This window comes from Helianthus annuus, chromosome 16 (genome assembly GCF_002127325.2).
Source record: "Helianthus annuus cultivar XRQ/B chromosome 16, HanXRQr2.0-SUNRISE, whole genome shotgun sequence".
NCBI lineage: Eukaryota > Viridiplantae > Streptophyta > Magnoliopsida > Asterales > Asteraceae > Helianthus > Helianthus annuus.
In genome coordinates this window covers 148478267-148500799 of record NC_035448.2, presented here as the reverse complement: position 1 = coordinate 148500799, position 22533 = coordinate 148478267, and the positions used below count along the sequence as shown (strand labels likewise).

Below are 22533 nucleotides of genomic sequence, written 5' to 3'. Positions count from 1 at the left end.
CAACACGGCCTTTTATTCCGTTTTTCTTGCCCTCAAACATCATCCCAGAATGGTCGTGCCGAACGAATGATTCGTCGCTTAAACGACATCATTCGTGCCTTACTCATACGCGCACATCTTCCACCTTCCTTTTGGGTGGAGGCCCTACACACTGCCGCTTATCTTCACAACATCCTACCCACCAAACGCCTTAACTTCTTTACACCAACATTTGCCCTCTACCTTCGTCACCCAACATATGAACACTTACGCATGTTCGGATGTGCGTGTTACCCCAACTCTTCGGCCACCATACCTCACAAACTCCACACCCGCTCCGTTCGTTGCATCTTCCTTGGCTATCCTCCTGATTTCAGGGGATATCGGTGTTTCGACCCTACAACCGGCAAGGTATCTATCTCTCGTCATGTCACCTTTGATGAGCACACCTTCCCTTACACAATCCCTACACAATCCCTACACCCCCCACCACTTACAACTTCCTTGACGAACAACCACCACTCGGCTTCACATTTTCTCGCCCCAACCCATCACCACATCCACCCAACATTCACCCGGCCCAACCTAACCTACGTTCTACATCACCCTTCCCCATTACTTATTCTCGCCGTCTCAAAAACCGCCCTCCTCCCGGCCCCACAGCAGCTCCCACAGCAGCTGCACCAGCTTCGGTTGGTCCCACATCAGCTACAGCAGCTTCAGATGGCCCCACATCAGCTGCATCATCTTCGGTTGGCCCCACATCAGCTGCGACAGCCCCGTTTACGGCTGTTCCCTCTGCTCCTACAGCCCCACCACAGCTTAACACCCATCTCATGACCACCCGTTCTAAATCCAAACATACCCTCCTGACCACACCAATCTCTCCCGTGCCTACCTCCTACTCGAAAGCTTTTACCGATCCTCATTGGTTACATGCCATGTAGGAAGAATTTAGTGCACTACAGGTAAATGATACTTGGGAATTGGTCCCCCGTCCGGTTGATAAACCGGTCATTCGATGTACGTGGTTATTTCGCCACAAATTTAAATCTGATGGCTCACTTGAAAGGTACAAAGCACGTTTAGTCGTTAACAGGAAATCTCAAACAGTAGGTGTTGATTGTGATGAAACCTTTAGTCCGGTTGTTAAATCGGCAACTATTCGCACTGTGCTATCAGTTGATGTTTCCCGTTCGTGGCCTATTCACCAGCTTGATGTTAAAAACGCTTTTCTGCACGGTAATTTGAATGAGACTGTTTTTATGCATCAGCCACCAGGTTTCGTTGACAGACGATACCCCACATATGTATGCAGGCTTAAGAAGTCCTTATATGGACTTAAACAGGCCCCTCGTGCTTGGTACACCCGTTTTGCCACATACATCTTATCACAGGGATTTAGGAGCAGTGCCTGTGATAACTCTCTTTTCATTTATAGCAGGGGTCCTCACACAGCATATTTGTTATTATATGTTGATGATATTGTGCTTACAGCTTCCTCAGACGTATTTCTACAGGAGATTATCCGCTTGCTCTCACGAGAGTTTGCTATGACAGATTTGGGTCAGTTGCACCATTTTTTGGGTATAAAGGTTACTCGTGAGTCTCATGGTCTTTTCTTAGATCAATCTCAGTACGCGCGTGACATCATTGCTCGGGCTTCCATGTCCACGTGCAAACCATGTACTACTCCTGTGGATCTCTCTGCTAAATTAAGTGCTACAAATGGGGTTTTGTTTTCGGATCCTACTTTGTACCGAAGCCTTGCAGGTGCTTTACAGTACCTCACCTTTACTAGACCGGATATCTCATATACTGTGCAGCAGGTGTGTTTATTTATGCACGAGCATCGTGACCCACATTACGCTTTTCTTAAGCGTATACTTCAGTATTTACAGGGTACAATCGACTACGGAGTTCGAATAATTAAATCTGCAGCGCATTCATTGGTTGCATATTCGGATGCAGATTGGGGTGGGTGCCCTGATTCACGTCGCTCAACGAGCGGCTACTGTGTTTTTCTTGGAGATAACTTGATTTCTTGGTCTTCTAAACGGCAGCCAACAGTTTCTCGATCCAGTGCTGAAGCAGAATATCGGGGGGTTGCAAACGCAGTTGCAGAGGCTACTTGGATTCGAAATTTATTACTTGAGCTACAGATCCCTCTCAGGCAAGCTTCTGTGATTTATTGTGATAATGTCTCAGCGGTCTATTTATCTGATAACCCAGTTCAACATCAACGGACTAAGCACATTGAGATTGACATTCATTTTGTGCGAGAAAAGGTTAAAGTTGGAGACATTCGTGTGCTTCATGTTCCATCTTCTCTTCAATACGCTGATATTTTCACTAAAGGCCTCTCAAAGCAGTTATTTCAGTCCTTTCGATCCAGTTTAAGCGTCTGTCCGCCGACCGCTCAAACTGCGGGGGAGTCTTAGCCGACACTGATTTAGGAGATCATTATATTTTTGTATAGTTGATATTATTTTGTAATTGTGTATATTTGTTCCTAAAATAGGTCCAGGGTTATCTTTGTATTTATCCCTATATAATGGGATAGGTTGCTGGGGTTCATTCATTCAGAAATAATACAACAGAAATATTTTCAAGTTTTTGATCAAGAAATGTATAATGATAATTATACAAACGTCGTCTGTGTATGAATAATAGTGAAAGTCTAGAACAAGGTTTTGATCAAGATCACATGGTAAAGTTTGAAAGTTTCTTAAGAGACTTTTAAACTTCATGTATAATCAAAAAGTACTCAAGAACTATATATATATATATATATATATATATATATATATATATATATAGGGGACCGCTAAAATGAAAACCACTTCCAGTTGTAAGAACCATGAGAACTACACCGTACGGGGCGAGTTGGACCAAATTTTTTTCATAAACGTAGATGCGTGTATTATAAACACATTTGTAAAAAAAAATTCAAAAAAAAAAATGTCGTGTGTGAAGTTTTGAGCACCACAAGTTTGTGCTTACGGGTACCGTAACGGTACCCGTAAGCACAAACTTGTGGTGCTCAAAACTTCACACACGACATTTTTTTTTTTGAATTTTTTTTACAAATGTGTTTATAATACACGCATCTACGGTACCCGTAAGCACAAACTTGTGGTGCTCAAAACTTCACACACGACATTTTTTTTTTTGAATTTTTTTTTACAAATGTGTTTATAATACACGCATCTACGTTTATGAAAAAAAATTTTGGTCCAACTCGCCCCGGATCAAAAAGTTCTCATGGTTCTTACAACTGGAGGTGGTTTTCATTTTAGCGGTCCCCTATATATATATATATATATATATATATATATATATATATATATATATATATATATAGGGTAAAGTTCATGCGAGAACCACCTTTATTGCGAGAACCAATGTGAACACAGCCTAAAATAGCTAAAAAAACCTAACCCCCACTCTCCCCCCCCCCCCCAAAAAAAAAAAAACCTAAACCCCCCACCCCCCGCCCACCCCCCAAGCTAAATGCTAAAAACTAAAACCCCCAAAAACCCCCACCCCACCCCCAACGGATCTTTGTCCTATATATATAGGGTTGAGTTCATTTCAGAACTCTAAATAACTACAGAACTTTCAGAACTCTTAATAAACAATCATTTTATATATAAGTTTTTGTATTTAGAATCTTTTTATCATCTATTATATGTATTTCTTTGATTACATACATGTTAAAAGTAGTTTACATATGTTTAATTGTCAACATTATATATATGTGTCATAACTAATTACATATATGTAAAAAAACTAGTTTACATATGTGTAGTTATAAAATTACATATAAAAAATGATAAAATTACTCTTAACATGTATGTAATCGTAAAAATAACATAATAAATGATAAAATTATCCTAAACATAAAAATATATATAGATAAAAAGATTGTTTATTAGGAGTTCTGCGAGTTCTGTAAATATTTATGGTTTTGAAATGATCTTGGCCCTATATATATATATATATATATATATATATATATATATATATATATATATATATATATATAGGGGGGGAGGTTCATTTGAGAAGAAAATTAAATTGAGAAGAAAAAGAACAAAGGGTACAATTGTAAAACATTAAATAGTTTTTCTTTCATCTCATTTATTATTATTTTTGACTAATTAATTAGTCATAAAGACTATCATCCTCCACACTAAAATTTTTGCCTAGACACATCAAAATTTATCCTACACGTTTTTGAAATTTATCCTACACATACTGAAATTTATCCTACACAACTCGTAATTCATCCTACACCTCATAATTTATCCTACACTTTAAATTATATTTTTTCTTCTTTGAAAAAATATTATTTTTTGAAAATAAGTTAAAAATTTAATTTAGTTAGCTATTAAAAAGGAAGACTAACAATTAATGATCTATCTAATTTTACCAATATACCCTTACACCCATATTAAATATAAAACTTAAATGAAGTAAAATGAAGAATTCTTATTGGTTGAAGTTTGTTCTTTTTTATTCTTGCAAAAAATTTCTTCTCATTTGAACCCTCCACTATATATATATATATATATATATATATATATATATATATATATATATATATATATATATATATGTATATGGGGAAGGTTATCTTGAGAACGCTAAATATTGCGAGAACCGTGAGAACGAATGAAAAAACAATCAAAACCAATTTTTTTAAAATACAAACCTCGTTGTAATTAAAATACAACATCAAATGATTCATTTATGCTCTCAAAATCACTCTTGTTAGATTTTTACACATGTGTAAATATAACAAATTTACACATGCGTAAATGGCAAACTTACATATGTGTAAATTTTTTCTTTATTTACGAATTCTTGTTAATTTAAACGTGTAAATTATATTTTTAACATTGTATTCGAATAATATATATATATATATATATATATATATATAGGGTATGGTTCTAGAGTGAACATTAGGCTGAGAGTGAACTGTGTAACTAATCTGAGCCATTAATTGTTTAGATCTTGGAAATTTTAAAAATGACAGTTTTGTAATTATTTATATGGAAAAAATAAATGAAAAGGGTATAAAGGTAAGTTGTTAACTACTTCTCTCTCTAATTAAATAATTACATTCTCTCTCATTTTTTTCTCTCACCAATTAATTAATTTTTTAATTCTAAAAAATATAACTATGATATAATATATTGTTCCATCTAGAAATGATTAAAAACACTGTAGAAGTGAATGTACATATAGGTATTCGCAATTTAAAAACGTATATACATTAACAAATATTGTTCCATCTAATCATCTTCTTTAAGTGTACATGTTTGATTTGTAATGTGCACATATGTACATTTATAATATATTTCTAAAAAAGAATTAATGATATGATTGTTCAACATGGTACATATGTGTATAGCAAGTATCTGAGATGATTGTTCGGCATTATACATATGTGTACATAACAGTTTCAACACGTATATACATATATGTACATTAACTAGTCATATTTTTAACACGTATGTACGTTATCACACCTATGTTCGGAACAAGTGTACATTATCACACAAGATTAGTGATGAGTACATGAAGAATAATCATAGATAAGCAATTGTAAAAAAATGAATATTTAATCCAAAAATAAAAAAAAAATATGTAAACAAACTTTATGCAAACAATCCATTCTTGCATGAATATGCAATTAAAAAATCCATTATTTTGAATTAAGAGAGATGAAGAAGATAATTATGCAATTTAAGAAAACTACCAAAATTAAAAGTGTAACTGAAATTCAATGATTAAAATAAAGATTTAAAACTAATTTATTGTATAATTACAATCTTACCCTTAATAACTAAAAAGAAAATTAATGGTACTGATTAGTTCACACAGTTCACTATGAAGATGTTGTTCACAAATGAACCTAATCATATCTATAATATATGTCACGACCCCTGATCCCACCCTGGACGGAATCGGGAGCCGTGAATCAGTTCAGTGGTACCGGTGGTTATTTTGAAAGTATTGCAGCGGAAATTTATTTCGTCAGTACCGTGAGTTAGGAAAAACATCAGAGTTTAGAAAACACTGGATTTTATTTATTAAATAGATGGGATAAACCCATGTTTTGAAATGTAGCTTTAATATAGGATAAATCCGAATACATAAAACAATTTTTCTTGATAAAATGAGCCACTTCTATAAGCCTTGTTGGTGTCGTATCCAACTCTTATTCCAATCTACTGTAATTACCTGAAACGCGTTTTAAAAAGGTTTTGTCAGCAGGAAATACTGGTGAGTTCATTCAGTTTATACAAAAATGACACATAGTTATAAATTACAGCATAAAAGCAATTACAATGGCTTTTATCTTATTTTTATCTGGCGTCGTGTCACACCCTGGTGACGATGGTCATACCACTATTGGGTCCTTTCACCCAAGTAGTGATGATTATCACCGTTAGGTTGATGAACCTAACCGTGAGAAATTAGTAATGTGCACAATACCCCACTAGCCAGTGATTCAAGATAACCACGACTTAATCCCTATAATTATAACTTTGAAATAATTTGAGGTATTGTAAAACAATTTTAATAAAAAGAGAATGACTCACATTATAATCATGCAGTATTGATTTAACAAGCTTCTTGATTCTACGCCTTCAGATAACTAAGCCTTTACTTTCTTTAGAGTTCTGAATCTTCTGATGATTGAATATTTTGTTTGGTAGTATGTTTATGGAATGGAGTTTGCTGATGGTTAAACATATAGTTTAACAGAGTGGAATACGTATTTGTGTAAAACCACATCAAACCTAACGATAGTCATGAGATTTGAACCTTAACGAAATTCACAAAGTATAGTCTTGTTTAGACAGCACTTTGGCATTCGTTTAACGAATTTCACAAAGTATAGTGCTTTGGCATCCGTTTAACGAAATTCACAAAGTATAGCACTTTGGCATCCGTTAGTTGGTTCCTGAATCGATCGGACAGAATATCGCATCGGTGATTATTGGTTAGAACACCAACGTATAGAGAAAAAAAGAAAAGAAATGAGCAAGGGAAATGAATTCCTAGGCTTGCTATTTATAGGTAAGAAGTATGAAATTTATAGGAAGTTTCCTTTGTATTTTCTAGGAAATTACCTATATCTTTTCTAGGAAGTTACCTATACATCTTCTAGGAAGCTTCCTACCCATATATATATCTTCTTATACCTTCCTTGCACCTTCCTTTGATATTATCTATCTCGTATATATATTTATATTCATGTATATCTATTTAGGTGTTTAATTTACTTACTTAACTAATCTTACTTAGCTTAATTAATCTTGCTTAGCTTAATTGATCTTGCTTAGCAGATTAATTAATCATACTTAACTTACTAATTAATCTTACTTATCTGATTAAGTTTAACTTATCTATTAAGTTTCCTTAACTGCTAAGTTATCTTAACTATTAAGTTTACTTAACTATTAAGTTTACTTAACTATTAAGTTTACTTAATCGCTAAGTATTTTAGGTTAGCAGCTCCCTGGTTACGAGTTCTAATTTTCTAGATATGACGGAACTCGTATTAGTGTATTAACTCAATTCAACTTTAATGATAATCACGAGATCGAAACCCTCACAACGAATGACAAAGTATAGTCAGATATTGGCAGCATCTAAACATCCATCGGATCGGTTTCAATCGATCGTATAAAGTATCGTATCAGTGATGAGAGTTATTACCCTAATAACGGGCAGAGTTTCGGGGTTTGGAAGATATAATCCCGAGCTACTATTTATTATAATAAAAGCTGAAGGAAAGAAAAAAGAATTGTAGCAGTGATCGAGTTAATACCCTGTATCGTAGTAGTGTCGGGACACCTAAAGACTCGTTTTCTGCAGAATTTAGACGTTTTGAAGCTAAAATTTCTAATGCAGAAACAAGTCCCATGCATAGGCAATTTATAGCAAACTTTTGGGTTTTACGCGGCCCGCGTAAACCCTTTGATGTATCTTACGCGGCCCGCGAGGGAGTTTGGATCAGATCGGAGGTTGCTGAGTCATCGAGGGTCTTGACACGTGTAACAACACGTGGCCTTGATCGTTATCTCGTAGTTTGCCTTGTTGTCGCGGCCCGCGTAAGCTTGGCTTAACCTTTACGCGGCCCGCGAGCGAACCAAATATCTTGTTTTTCTTGATTTCACCAAGCACGAAGGTATTTCGGGTCCGTTTCTCGCACTCGGGGCGTTTTAAGAGCGTTTAGGGTTATGTTAAGGGTCCTAGGAGAGTCGTTACAATATATATATATATATATATATATATATATATATATATATATATATATATATATATATATATATATATATATATATATATAATGCATATCCAAAGGGTAGGAATGGTCATTTACCACTTACAAGCCTTTAAAGCATATTGTACAACCATCTAAAGCACACCAACTTTTAAATTTATTCAACCTAAATTTTAGGCGGCCAATCCTTTTTGTCCAAAATTTGAATCCCTGCTCATCCACACTTCCCCATACATCATCCTGTCTTTTCAACATCAAATCTCAAAATCTGGCCATTCTCTCTTAAGAAACCCTACAAACTCATCAAAGCCCAAATCCAGATCCATCACGGTACCAAGAAGACCACGCTAATTCCTGGATCTCTCATTTCTTATCCGCAATTCCTGGATCTCTCATTTCTTATCCGCCTCCATCTACACTCTCTCTTCAAATCCCAAAAAATCTCATCTCAAAACACTCACTGTGCAAGACACCAGCGGGTCCGTTTCTACTGCCGTTGATTCGACTACATCTATGGCCCGGTCTAAGTGAGTTTGTTCGGTTAAATTTGAATCGTTAGGTTTTATGATTTTGTGGTTAATTTTGCATGAAGGTTGTTTGTGTAAATGATTTTAGGTTAAATTGTTAAAATGATGAGGTTCAGGATTACATTTTCATGTTCGATTTGTTTAATTTTGTATTTGGTTGTGAGTCATGACTTAGGTTTTTAGTGCTTCATCATTTTGAAATTGCCATTTGATATTAATCAGTTATTGTTTTAGGTTAGGTGTTAGCATTGGATTTATACATTGTTTTAGGTCACGTTTTAACAATGAGTTATTCACTTATACATTGTGTTAGGTTAGGTGCAACCTGAATCCTGCTCAGGCCTAACTATAGTAATTATTTTTTAATCGACCGACTCACCGATATAACAATTATCATGAAATGTCGTAGTTCAAGATAAGTCATTTGACACTCGACTATTAAAACTGGACTCTCTTTTGTGGGATGGGGAAGTAACTTAGGTTTTGTTTTTTCACACTTTTATTTATCTTCGTTGTAAAATTTCTATGGTTTATGTTGTTATTTAGGGTGAGGCGCTACACGATTTCAGTGTTTATTGGTGACGAAAGTGGAATGATAAATCGGATTGTAGGAGTCTTTGCAAGGAGAGGGTATAATATCGAGTAACTTGCTGTTGGTTTAAACAAGGACGAAGCTCTTTTTACTATAGTTGTATCTGGGACTGAAAGCTTGTTAATGTTTTAAAGGTTTTCGCTTACATTCTGACTATAGATTGATTCATCATATTTACTATTTGTTTTTTAAAGCTTTAACTGTCAAATTGACCGTTTTAATAGGTTGAATATATTTCAAAGGAGCCGCAAGAACGTGAGTTGATGCTCATCAAGATAAATGCAGATCCAAGATATAGTTTAGAGGTATTTAACTAATTATGCCATGCTCTTCATGTTTTGGTTAATGACTGTTATATATGTTATACTGAAGTACTGAACTGTTCTGATAAGTTGCAATGAACATATGCACTCAAATCTATCTTACCATATTCTTTTGTGATTCTTACCTTTCACGTCAAGTGGTTAGTGGACATATTTAGAGCTAAAATTGTTGATATCTCAGAGAAAGCTATAACCATCGAGGTGATGGGAGTCAAAAACTTTATCGTCACCGATGTTTCGTTAACAGATGATCTCTCCGTCATCACCGCTCTCTCTCCATCATACATCTCCGGTACCGTCATCTCCGTCGTCAACTCTTCATACAAATTGATATAATGAAGGATGGTTGTTAGTTGTGATAGTTCGAATAATTCGTTACCAACGGTTCTCTCGAAGCGGAAGAGGCCTGCGAGGATTCAGATTCCGTTTGCGCCGTTGAGTTTTGTGGATGAGGTGGTTAAGCCGGTTGATGATGTGGCAGAGATTGATGATGAAGGTGAGGAGTATTCTGTGTATTGTAAAAGAGGAAAATGAGGCGCTATGGAGGATCGGTACTCGGTTGTTGTTGATCTTCAAGGCGATTGTAAACAGGTATTAATTTGAAATCGTTTTCTTTCGGTATATTTCATTGGAGTGAATGTTCTTTTTGCAATTTTTTTGACTAATTGTGATCTGATACGAGTTTTATTAGAGAGAATATATTAGTCATGATTTATTGCTATATTATTATCACAACACAGAGATATGATTTAATTAGGTTTCATTTGTATTTATGTCACCTCATTGTGTACTTGTATATAGTTGATCTACTATATAAGTTTACGATGAGATACTTACAAAAGAAACCTAAAAAAATCTAATTTTCTGATGATAATTATATAACAAAATAGCTAGGGTTCATGAAAAACATTAAAAATAAGGGAATTTTTATTTTATTTTTATCAAAATAGACAAGTTGACTTTCAAACGCCCGCTAAGCTGACAAATTTGGGGCCTAGCCAACAGTCATTGTCCATTTTGATAATTTGTCCGGTGAGCTTGTCTAATTTGTTAATTTTTCTCTAAAATAGCTATACTAGTTTGATCAATTAGCGTGTAATTTCTCCGTTGTGGTATTTACATTGATAATTTATGATTATAGGCTTTCTTTGGAGTTTTTGATGGCCATTGAGGCGCAAAGGCGGCAGATTTTTCAGCATTAAAAACCAACATTCTTTACTGCTCAGATATGGGTGCGTTTACGGCTGCAAACGCAGCAGCAAACGAGTGTAAAAACGCAGTCGTTTGCTGCTGCGTTTGTAGTCGTAATCACGATCGAAATCGGTTGAGTTTCGGTGTAATCGGATCACTTTCGGTTTACTTCTGATAGATTTTTGAACGTAGCCAGAAAACCTTTTTTATTATATTTTTTACTGTTTGAACACATCAAACTCAGATCCGAACACTTGTAACTCAGATCTAACACAAGATGATGTTTCGAAATTTAAAACAATGATAAAACAAACTGTTTGAAGTTATCAAAACGTGATCCGAAAGTAACCAAAATTCATTAACACATCAAAAAACACACTGAAATAAACCGAAACTGTCCGAAATTCTCTAATGACACACCGAAACTCAACCGAAACAATTTGAAAGTCGATTGAATCAGTTCGAACCAGGATTTACAATATAGTTATAACTATAATGATTAAGAAACTTACAAGTACCAGGATTTAATTATAAATCTAATGAATAAGAAACTTACAAGTACCAGGATTTCATAAAAAAAATTCTAATTTATTTGATGATGTTAGACGGCGCGTTTACGACTGCAAACGCAGCAGCAAACGGGTGTAAAAACGTAGCCGTTTGCTGCTGCATTTGCAGCCGTAATCACGCTCGAAATCGGACGAGTTTCGGTGTAATCGGATCATTTTCGGTTGATTTTCACTATAATGAATAAGAAACTTACAAGTACCGCGTTTGCAACCATTTAGCGACGCATTTACGGCTGCAAACGCAGCAGCAAACCGGTGTGAAAACACAGCCGTTTGCAGATGAGGAAAATCAACCTAGGCCCATGACAATGGATCAGTCAAAGAAGGTAGTTCATAAATTGTTATAGAACATGTCTTATATTATTAATATTTTATAATCTCAAATGCCTCTGTTGCGTGATAGTGGGTAGAGCAAGCCAATGAAGCAAGCAGCCAAGAAATTCCGAAAGCATTATTTGAAGCTAGGGATGCCATGCTTAACATTCGGTCTCACATGAAGCTGATGGGGATGGCTGCCAGAATCCTTGTAAATTCTCTTTCTCTTAGACTAGACATCATCCTCCTATTGAAAATGTACCATGTTATTTATGTTATTTGGAGGTAATATATATATATATATATATATATATATATATATATATATATATATATATATATATTTTGGGACACGTTGATTTGAACAGAGCTGGTGTGCCTTTGCTTGAAATAATCCTGAACCTGATATGAGAACAGACATTGAAGCTGCAGAATACGTTGTAGAGTTACGAATGGTGCTGAGATAATTGGGAGTTACTAATGGAAATATGCAAGAAGAATCGCTTTGTTGTGATGTTAATGTTTCCATCCGTCCAGTTGGCCTATTAAAATTTGGCACCAAGGTACTTAATTTAGACCAATTTACTTATACCCGAGTCAATTCGAGTTGTGTTGTATCTTAAATGAGTCAAATAAAAAATGTATGGGCGGAAAAGAAGCCTGTCTAATGGGCAAAGTTTCTTAAGCAATTGTTAATGCATACAAGATGGCAGGTTGGGTGGATAACGGGTCAAAACATGTTTGGGTTAAATGTGCGAATGCAACTTTATTAATACTGGGTGAATTGAGCTGGGTCAGAAAACACTTATCTATGTATTTTGAAATATTATAGATATTAAAGATAATGCAATAAAATTAGATTAATATTAGAATAAAGCGGTTTAGGCAAGATGTATGCATTAAACAAGGCATGTGGCAGTTTTCAGCCCGTTTGCTGATGTGAATATAGATATTGCAACTAATGGGGTGGCAATGGTGAGAGGCTGGGCCGTTTGAAAATTCACTTCGTCAAAAACATGTAGATGGTGCAGATTGGATGAATCTTTTTGTGAAAAAAATGTTGAGTGCCTCCAACATTCATTCATGATGCTCAAACCCGTGCTTCAAGAGCCCCTGAAAGGTTGGAGGACTCTATATATGAGTGTGTCACTATAGAGGCCCATGGCCTTAAGCAGGTACACACACTCTCTCCCTCTACCTATCTGTATATTTATATCTGTACATATGTATGTGTGTAGGTGCTGCAATTAAAATATACCTTTTTCAAGGCAACAACTTCATATTTTTTAGTTTTTTCAATTTCTTTAATTCCATAACCTTTTTTAAAGGCGTCTGCCTCTGTGTGTGTATGTATATAAGCTGTAGATCTAAGTCAATTTTTTATTGGAAGTAAAATGTTGTTACGCTTATTAATTTCCTGTCGGTTAATTAGTATGGTTATTTTGGGTGAACATTTTGGTTAAATTAAACACTATTAATTTGAAAACCCCGGACTGAGACGGCTAAGATTATGGCGAGTACTACAAATTTTATTATTTTTAACACTGGTTGTGGTGGGCCGGGTTTGGTTGACCCGTAGACACTTTTGTCCATTATATGAAGTTCATATCTACACTATATATTATGCATATTCGAGGGGCAATAATGGTCAGTTGCCACTTTTTCAACATGTACAAGTATTTCAACACTTAATATTTTAATACTGTTGTCTTTGTAGTTATGTTTAATACAAGTATAAATAGTCGGACAAAGGAATGTTGTTGTGTTGGTCCAAACCGACATGTTATAGGTTGTATTTTTTTAATAAAGATGGTCACTTTTAAGATTAACTGGTATTCTGATTCGTTTTGTAGGACAAAAAAGAGGGACATTGGTGGATGCAGTTTGGAAAGGGACATGTATTGGGTTACTGGCCATCTTTTTGGTTTTCATATTAAGCCAATAGTGCTTCAATGATTGATTGGGGCGGTGAGTTGCTAAATTCCGAGCTAGATAAACACTTCACGTTGGCACAAATGGACAGTGGGCATTTTCCATAAGAAGGGTTTGGAAAAGCAAGTTATTTCCGATAAAAAACTTGACACTTGTACAAAGTTCAAAACCTTGATAGAAGTTCAAATTCACCTGTAGTATATTTTGTATTTGAATTTGCTGCAGCCCAACTCAAATCACTTGAACCAGTAAAATATATTCATTGTCTTAAATTTATGTAAATAAAAAATAATAATGGCTAACAAGTTAGCAATTATATTTATAAAAGGGTAAGTAACAAAATATATCAAAATTGTTCTATTACACTATTTTTATTATATTCGGTAATATATATGATTTACATTACACTTTTTTTTAGATTATATTCGGCAACATATATGATTTATAATCATTAACTTAGGAGTTTTTAAGAGATTACAATTTAAGTTACATAAGGTACTAACATTTTAAAGCCACCGCATTTTCCTTTTGTTCACATGCATTTCCTAATAGATCCTACTTGATCCGGATTACATCAAATAGAAGATCTGCTATTATTACTTATTACATTTAGGGATGAACTCAGAACCGAAAGTACCTATACCGAAATTTTCCAAAAATATAGGCACAGGTAGGTAGATACTGGTACCGAACAGGTACTGAAAACGGCAAAAAGTGGGTACCCTTTTGATACAAAAACAAATCAATTCGGGAAATTCGCTACAGGTACCAAGTCCCATATGCTCATCTCTAATTACAATGAAACCCTAAAATCTTGAGACATTTTTCTCCCTAAATTCTCTTGCTACAATTTATCGTGCCATATTGAAATCGAAGAACAACAAAACGATAGGTGATAAACTAATGGTAAACGAGTATCCGATTGTAAATCGTCACTCCCGCCGCATCGCGCGGGTAAATGGCTAGGGTGGGGTTCTAGAGTGAACACTAGTGTATTTGCGAACTGAGTGAACAAATCCTAGCCATTGATCTACACACATGTATGGCCAGAATCTCATCATCAAATCATAAAATACACTAGTGTATTTCAACATCAAATCCTGGCCATTGATCTACACACGTGTATGGCCAGGATTAATTCACTCAATTCGCAAGCTACACTAGCGTTCACTCTTGAACCTACTCTTATATATATATATATTATATATATATAATAAATGTGTTAAATTTTGCTGATGTGTCAAGCTAGGAGGCCTCTAAATTTTGGTTTTTGGCGGGAAAATCCCGTCCACCTTTTTTGTTTTTTAGAATACCCATTTTTCTAACCCGACCCACTAATATGGATACATATAAAGGCTTCTAAAACACGCTTCTTTTGTAATCCCTGTTGTAAACCCTAGCCTCCCCTTCCTTCCTCTTCTACATCAGTCGTCGCCGCCATCACTGAATAGGGATTAAGATATCGATCAACCACTACAGGTATGTTGGTAATCTTTAAATTAACTCCATGTGTAAGAGTATGGTGACGGTGGTGGTGGCCTTAAGAGTAACGAATCTATATGTTCTTTGACTCCATCCTTTTTTTAGTATGAAAACCCTAACTCGCATAAGGTATGTTTTTTCTCCATTCTTAGTGTTGTAACTTGAAATTCCTTTGATGATTCCATGATGTTCATCTGAAATATTTTAAAAAGGTGATTTTGTGATGTTTATTTTAAACGATGTTAGGGTTTTTAAACAGTCGAACATTCAAAATCACGTTCTGATGTTTATCTGAAATTGAAATTTTGAATCATCTTTGATGTTTTTCATATATGTTAATGTGTTTAGTGTTTGAAATATAGAATCATATCTAAAATTTCAAATCTTGATATCTTTTTTCGAATCATTTTTATTTTGCCTGTCATACATGTTCATATTGTAAAGGTTATTAGTTTTATTTTTTCTGAAATCATTTATCATTCTTGAGATTGTGTGTAATCTTGATTAAAGGTTGTTCTTGGAGAGTAGAATTAATCTCTTTTTAGTTACACATTTCTTAACGATCTTATTTTTACCAAGATTTCATCATCTACAATTTCTGTATGATATTAGGTCTATTTTGCCAATGGGCTCTTTTGACTCTAGAAGATAAAAATGTCCACTGAAACCCATCTCATTAATCTTGACAACAAACCAGAATGATGATCGATGATCTAATCAATGATTGTTTTAGATTCTTGAATTTACTAGCTCTTTAAGATATTTTATATTAATTTGTTTTTGTTTGTTTGTGTTTCTTGAATTGAACGCATATTGGGTATTCATATGGTTCTGATGTTATCATTTTTCTTAACTCACCTGACAAGTCTTGATAGGTTTTAAATTTAACTGCATACTGTTGGATTTTAACAAATTAGCGACTCTATGATCAGGCTCTTATTGTTTGATAAGCTCATTTATTCGTCGTCCGATGCTCCAGGCCTCCAGCTCCTCGCCATGGCGGAAGATGACAATGGTGACGAAGAACCAGGATAGGTGATACAGTGGAGACGATATCAGCTTTGGCTAAGGGCACACAAATTGGATCATGCAATGCTTGCCTCTAATCTTCCTTGGATTCGTAACAAATGAGGTTAGGTTATTACGACCTAGGTTATATTTTACTAGATTAGTGAGCAATTTCATTGAGGATTTATGCATGTTTTATGTTTCTTTTGTGCTTGAATTTCACCTTTTGTAGGTCTTAGGGTGGCAAGAGATAAGATGTTTTGGTTGTTGTTGCAATGGCTAAAAAGGTACAAATCTTATATTTTAGTACTTTTTTTAGGTTTAAAATTTGTGGGAGACTATGGATTTCAGTTTGGTTTATGCGATTGACAGTTCTTCATCCCAGCTGCACTTGAAGTCAGTCTTAATTGTTTTGAAGGTAACTAATCGTCCATATATTTGGTACCGCATTATTTTAATATTTTTATGGTAGTTGTATGAACTATGAAGTATGAACCGACAAGTGACTCATTCCCTATGAAAATTCTTATGAATTTTGTTTGATTTTACAGGTTTATCTATATATATGAGGTATACAACACTACTGGTTAGTAACAAATGAGGTACATTACGCTTTCTTTGTAAACAACGCACTTTGGGTTTCAACCATAGAGAGAAAAAAACAACTTTAATCTACTATATATAATAAATGTGTTAAATTTTGCTGATGTGTCAAGCTAGGAGCCCTCTAAATTGTGCATTTTGGCGGGAAAATGGACGGATCTTGGAAAAAGCTCGCGGATCCTTTTTGTTCATGAATCCGACCCAATGGATATCCATTCACCCGATTAACAAATGAGTACACCATACATTTCAAACATTAAGAAACCCTAATCTTCCGGCCTCAATCGCCGTTCTTCCATCAGTCAAGCAAATCGGATGGTAGGTTTTCTGATCTTCACATATGATTTTTATTGTTAATCCTTTCCTTTTCGATTCCTAAGAATCCCATCACAACCCTAAATGCAAACTAACTTCTGCTCATCGATCAATCATTCTGTTTTCGATTGATTTTATCTTCACTGTTGCACCATCCTCTTCTGGCTCAGGTGATCCATCTTCGTTTCATCCTTAGGGTTACGGTTCCTCCTCTGCAAGGTGAGTTTATGTTATAATTATTTTCTTCATTTTTGTTCGATTTCATCTTAAACATTCGTTTATTTTTCTTTATTATTAGGGATTCTCTTATAGTCTTCCATCGTCTTCATACATAAGAAATCGTCACTTCTAATGTCTTTCTCACCAGGTTTCATCTAAACCCTTTCCATTCAAATCCACTATTTCAGGAACGGTAGCTGTTAAATTAGGGCTAATAATTGAAATTTTGTAGTTTTTTTTTTGGCTTTTAAGGAGGTAGACGACCCGTGTGATCCATGTTTGGGGCACTACTACTTTCAATGATGTGCTATGTGCCAGGAACACAAGGAGACGAAGGCCAGCTACTCTAATAACTTGAAGCTTCTTTTTAATTTTTATAAATATTTGATGCCATTGGTTTCTAGAAAGGTAGCTAATTCATATATAGCATAATATGTTCTACATATCTTAACAGTCAATGCAAATGTGTACACCCTATGTTGAACCCATACTATTGTAGCATACTGAACACATGCCATTACTTTTGTAAGGTTTTCGCGATGAAGTTGGTAGTGACGCACTGATGTGAAATACTAAAATCAAGCCTCATGTTATCTATAGATTGTTTTATAGGAAAGCAACAAAATGGTTAGAGAAGGTTTTTAGGTATACTATATATCTGGTGATAGGATCCATGTTGAACTGATTATATTACGAGGTAAAAAAATAAAATTTAGGAAGTAACATTTCTAAAAATAAGCTTTTCCAATATCTTCAATATGAGGATATAGATGATCGACAGAAAGGAGAAGTATTTGGACGTGTATTTTTGCCAAGTAAAGTGGTGAAATAAATTAAGTTGCAACTAAGATAGATTGTGAGCTTATGTTTCTTTTTTCTTTTCTTTTTTTTTTTTTGTAACTAAAAGAGGCTAAAACATGTTTGAGCTTTGCCAATGTATCACAATCATGTTGGTCGGAAGAACATGATGGTTATGACTTATGATGGGAAAACAAGGCTCCGGTGAGTCTTTCGGCGCGTGAACGGTACCGATTGAAAGCTTAGAGCATGGCGAACCTTATGACGGTGGTGGATTGTCCAATCGTGCATTTATGGTGTTATGTCAATGAGAGACGACGAATAGTCTTATTAGTAATATTCCCAAAGTTTTTAAGTTAACATATGTTATAAATTCTCTTATTTGCAGCACCTCAACTTCCAATGCTAATTTAAAATTTTCAAATATAAGAGAAGGGGATCGGCAAGTGTAGCGAAAACCATGATGCTGAGAACTAACCCAACTACATGCATCCACCATTCACTCAGGTTAATCTGTTTTTACATATTGCCTTACTCTTTCACAATCAATAACCTGCCATTTTTTGTTTTTGTTTTTATATTTTATAGGATCCACCAATTATGGATCAGCAACTAAATTGTTAACGGGTCATCTCAGTTTGGGTCATCTCTGTTCTTCTAGATGGACCAAACACAAAAAAAAAGAATCACCAAAAGCGCGAGGACTAGGAGCATTTGTGCTTATTGACAAGATCAAGCAAGTCTTGGAAGCACGGTGCCCATGAGCCGTTTCGTGTGCTGATATTCTCAACATTGCAGCCAGAGATGCCGTGTATTTTGTAAGTTAAGTCCATTTCCTATATTAATCATGATATACAACCCCTATATACTTTACAACTTAGTTCTAGACTTGACTTGGGGACGTTTATGGTTCAGTTAGGCCGGGTTTTACAAAATTATGCTAAAGAGGTAACTAGACGTTGAAAAACGCCAAACCAGCCAGGTTGGGTGAGTCGGCTGGTTTTGCACTTCAGTCCCCCCCCCCCCCAAAGTTTGAAAAAGCAGTCTTCGAGAAACGCCAAACCAAACCTCCCAGGTGGGGTGAGTCAGCTGGTTTTGCGGTTCGGTTTTCAAGTTTGAAGTTTTTTTTTTCATATTTTCAAAATCATTATTGTATATTAATATTTTCAAAATGATATAAATGGTAGTAAGTTTTGTAATAAATATATCTATAAAACTACATATAGTGAATAAATATAAATAATACATTTAAATGATCAGTTTGGTTTACACCGGTAACACGGATGGTCCAAGTTTCAAACGAACCAAGCCGTTAAACCATCAAACATAGAAACCAAACCCTCACTGTTTGAGACTTAGACTGGCTAACTTGCTTCAGTTTGAACCGTTCGATCAGTTTCAAACAGTTTTTAAACAACAACCAAACCCTCACTTTTTGGGTTTTTAACTTAAGCTAATGAGAATGAAATAACAGGGGTGTGATGCATCGGTTTTTCTAGATGGACAAAACACAGAAAAAGAATCACCAAAAGCGCGAGGACCAGGAGCATTTGTGCTTATTGACCAGATCAAGCAAGTCTTGGAAGCACAGTGCCCAGGAGCCGTTTCGTGTGCTGATATTCTCAACATTGCAGCCAGAGATGCCGTATATTTTGTAAGTGAAGTCCGTTTCTTATATTGAGACCGTGGTGGTGTTTGGTAACAGTAGTTCTTCGTTTGAAGCAATAAACTAATTGAATTAAAAATACTATGGAGGATATAAATGAACGGCCTGATATCAGCAGTTAATCCATTTTCATGCTGGGAAAAGTATCCGAAACTTGAACGGACACAGCATTGGGCCATATCAAATTCATGCTGGGAAATCAGTGCCAATCGTGAAGGGAGGAGAATAGACAAAGATGGAAGAGGGAGAATTCTATGCAATTGAAACTTTTGGATCTACAGGTATATATTATTTATTTTAATATCATAGTATTGACAAACATAGGCATACAAATGAATGTATTGTGTTTGCTTTAGGTAAGGGATATATGAGAGAAGATCTGGAGAGCAGCCACTACATGAAAAACTTTGATGTGGGGCATGTTCCGTTGCGGTTGCCAAGAGCAAAACAGCTTCTTGCCACAATTGATAAGAATTTCTCTACACTAGCTTTCTGTTGACGCTATTTAGATCGACTTGGAGAGACCAAATATTTAATGGCTCTCAAGAATTCGGGTGATGCTGGTGTTATTCAGGTATGGGTTTGTTTTTCTTACTTTTGGGATTTGAGGTGAAGACCGATTGTGGCGTTAACCATTTTTAAGTACTCGCTTATGCAGTTATACTTTATGGAACTCATATTTTCATATATTAACCGTTTGATCAAGCAAATCTCTCATAATTTGTTCATTTGTTTTTACATATCAGTCTCCTATTTTCGGCCATTTTTTTTCTTAATTTCTTAGTTCTCTCAGAATGCTAAAACAATTGTGGTTCGGGTCAAAATGGGGTATGACCAAAATGGCCTTGAGTTGAACCAAGTGGTGTTAGAAAGAGCGAAAAAGAAAACCTTTACAAAATGAGTATTGCAAGTGCTCTTTTTGCAATTCTTATGTTGGATACTCATAAATACAAATCATCCCACAACAAGATCACATCCCCATTATTTCCTGTGCTGGTACGTAACATGGGTTTGGGTCAAAATTGAATCTTTGAACAAAACGATCGATACTAACTGGATTTTGTTATTGGATGTTGCAGGCGTGTTGGGGTCTCGGGTATGTGGTGGCTACTCTTTTCTTTGCAGTAGTGGAAATGTCGATCGATACGATCATGCGTGTTGGGGTCTCGGGTATTGCCAGGATGCAGAGGAACACCAAGGGACTGCACATTATGCACCTCCACTTTTAATTGAAACATTTGATGAACAAAATGAGGTGCAAAGAATTGCACAATGAAGGATATGAAATGTAGTTGGATTTTGTATTGTTGTTACTTTTTGTGGTAGTAGCATGTAGGTTAGGTTGTGTATGTGCAGAAAACAAGTGAAAAGAGAACAATATGTTAAGATCATTATATATATGAAACGTGTGGCCAGCCACAGGTGCAAGTTTTGAATGAATGATTAGGTTCATGATCTAAAGTCCTTTGATTTATTCATCTTTCATATTTGAAATAGATAAGTTTAACATGCTGGAAAGTTTTTGAATATGTACATTGTGTTAATAAATAAAATGCTCAAAATTAATATAACTAAAGGTATCTGGATTACCCACCCATAGTTATTTCTTAACTACTGGCCAATCAAGGATACCTCAAGTCATCAACCATTAAGCGATTAATGTTCCTCGGCTGCTTCGATAACTTCTCCCCTGGAGCCGAACACGAGCTTGCCTAAGCTCGATCTTGGCTGGTTTAACTTAAGCAAGCTCGAGCATGACAGATTTAAGTAAAGAATTTATAATTGTTTACAACATCTTTCGGTCTCTTGATATACAGATAAAATGCCTTGCATTTTAAAAGACGACAAATATGAGACAAAGTACAAGACTGACTTAAAAGGTAAAGTACCTAGGCAATACCACTTAGGCAAGCTTAGTATCGACACCAAAGTTTATATTTTCGACACTAAAGTTTATATTATATACTTAAACACTTATTTGGTTCTTTTTTTTTTTTTTTTTTTTTGTAGAGGGAACTCAATTTACTAAGGGAAAGGTTTTGGTAATTCGAAGGATATGCATCTTCAAAGTGACTCGACTATCTTTAAATTGTGTATCCACTGTATCACTAATTTATGTAACACGAGACTTCGTATCTTATTTTATTTGTACACTTGATATTTATTTTAATAGTTTTTCTCCAACCCGGGTAGCACCCGGGTGATAATTATAGAGCGAAAAGCAACCTTAGGATGGCGAGACGGGCTATCATCCTTTCATCTTGGTCTGAATCATTCTACATACGTAGAACATTATCTGGTTATATGTTGAAAATTATATGATAGTTGTTACCATTGATAAATCACATTGTTTGCATATATTATTATATACGATTAACATTGAATCATATTATATATATGATATATCCCCACAAATTTTATAAAACGGACCATTGTAATATATTTAATAAAATATTAATATCCTTAAAAATAGAGCGACCCGTGGGTACCACGGGTTATAACCTAGTATATATATATATATATATATATATATATTACTATCATACTCGTTGATCTACTTTCAATTTTCTTTACACTTTTGATCGATTCTAGAAACAAACACAAAGTGTTACTTTAAGCATAAGCATATATGATTCAAGGTTCTAGATAACTAAAAAAATATCCTTTTGTGCTTCTCATTCATTTGATCTTGCAATGCCATCATCA

General features: G+C 35.0%; 2 long non-coding RNA genes across 7 annotated transcripts; both read left to right on the top strand.

Annotated features, from left to right (window-relative positions):
- Positions 1–8531: 8531 nt before the first annotated feature.
- On the top strand, positions 8532–10961 carry LOC118488136. Its single transcript, XR_004883958.1, has 5 exons — positions 8532–8814; positions 9361–9540; positions 9631–9711; positions 9911–10320; positions 10871–10961. It is a non-coding gene; the product is annotated as an uncharacterized LOC118488136 (long non-coding RNA).
- A 4157-nt stretch (positions 10962–15118) lies between these two features.
- On the top strand, positions 15119–21284 carry LOC110917166. Of its 6 annotated transcripts, XR_004883955.1 has the most exons (15): positions 15119–15215; positions 16198–16350; positions 16459–16513; positions 16599–16644; positions 16778–16828; positions 16943–17147; positions 17315–17363; positions 17443–17511; positions 17616–18668; positions 18750–18979; positions 19636–19815; positions 19917–20108; positions 20184–20401; positions 20621–20823; positions 20907–21284. It is a non-coding gene; the product is annotated as an uncharacterized LOC110917166 (long non-coding RNA). The 6 variants fall into 6 exon arrangements; XR_004883954.1 differs by having other exon boundaries at positions 16947–17147; positions 20184–20823; XR_004883953.1 differs by having other exon boundaries at positions 19946–20108; positions 20184–20823.
- The last annotated feature ends 1249 nt before the right edge of the window (positions 21285–22533 follow it).